Source organism: Vombatus ursinus, unplaced genomic scaffold (assembly GCF_900497805.2).
Source record: "Vombatus ursinus unplaced genomic scaffold, bare-nosed wombat genome assembly UNPS02015129.1, whole genome shotgun sequence".
Classification (NCBI taxonomy): Eukaryota; Metazoa; Chordata; class Mammalia; order Diprotodontia; family Vombatidae; genus Vombatus; species Vombatus ursinus.
The window spans coordinates 5,169,652-5,170,811 of record NW_020954907.1 but is presented as its reverse complement, the minus strand read 5'-3'; the positions used below and the strand labels follow the sequence as shown (position 1 = coordinate 5,170,811).

The window sequence follows — 1,160 nt, the reverse complement described above, 5'->3', positions numbered from 1 at the left end:
GGGGAGGAGGAGGGGGGTCACTGGAAGCCAGCAAGGTGAAGGGAGGGGGAGCTGAATGAAGGGGTCAGTGTGTGGGGCGGAAGCAGGGGGGCCGGCAGGGGGCTGAGGGGCCTGCGGGTCATTAGGGCAGAGGCTGAGAATGAAGGGGAGGGGGCTTGCCGAGGGGCCAGGAGGGGGCTGAGGGGTACAGCGGGGAAGCGGGGCGGCAAGGGTTGATGGGGTCTGGGGAAGGGGGGCAGCTGACAGGTGGGGGCCGGACAGGCCGAAGAGGATGACGGGGGGGCCGCCTGAGGGGGTCGGCGGGGGGAAGAGGCATGGGGGAGGGGGCGGGGGGGCGGACGCAGCTCGGTGGCTCAGGCCCCTCCGGCTCCGCGGCCTCGCGTGAGCGCGCGCCCCGGCCCGCACCCCAACTTCCCAGGCGGCGGACTCACCGGGGGCGCGGGGGGCTCATCCTTCCTGCCGAGGGCCGGGCGGCCGGACTCCTGCGGCCCTCCCGGGCCGCCGCCGCCGCCGCCGCCCTCCCCCCGGGCCTCCGCGACCTCTCAGGCCGGCCCGGCTCGGGCTCCGGCTGCGGGGCTAGCTCCGGCTGCGGCGGTGCGGGCGCGGGCGGGCGCGGGTGCGGCTGGCGCGGAGCAGCGCCTCCAAGGCGTCGCTCCCGCTCCTCTCGTCGTCTCTCCCGGCCCGCTCCCTCCCTCCCTCCCTCTCTCCCCGCGCTGCGCGAGGCGGCGGCGGCGGCGGCGGCGGATTCCAATCAGTGCAGCCGCGGCCCAGACGAGGCTCGGGACGGCGGGGGAGGGGGAGGAGGAGGAGCTGGACCCGCGGGAGGGGGAGGGGAGGTGCGCGAGGAGGGGGCGGGGCGTCGAGGGGGCGGGGCCACCTCCGGGCTCGGCACGCACATACGCACGCACGCGCCCCCACGCTCCTGCGCAGACCCCGCCCCGCCCTTCCCATCCGGGGAGTCGGAAGGAGCCGAGCGAGCGTCGGCGGAGGCGCCCGAGGGGTCCGGGGGCGCTCCTCTCCGCCCCGCCCTGGCCCCCGGCCGTAGCCGGCCTGGGGGGAGCCTCGTGCTGGGAGCCTCCAGCCTCACCGTGGCGTCCGGAGTCTGGCAGGAGTTTAATCAGTGCTGGTTGGTCGCGCCCACCCGTTTCTGGACCCTCTAT

The 1,160-nt window shown here is 77.0% G+C and overlaps 1 protein-coding gene across 1 annotated transcript in view; it reads right to left on the bottom strand.

Moving 5' to 3' along the window:
* The window catches only part of BMPR1A (bone morphogenetic protein receptor type 1A), a 125,543-nt gene extending 125,046 nt beyond the window's left edge, over positions 1-497 (bottom strand). The window contains exon 1 of the mRNA XM_027846334.1: positions 432-497. The gene's annotated coding sequence lies outside the window, so the exon portion shown is untranslated. The remainder of the gene's footprint in view (positions 1-431) is intronic.
* Between the last annotated feature and the right edge of the window lie 663 nt (positions 498-1,160).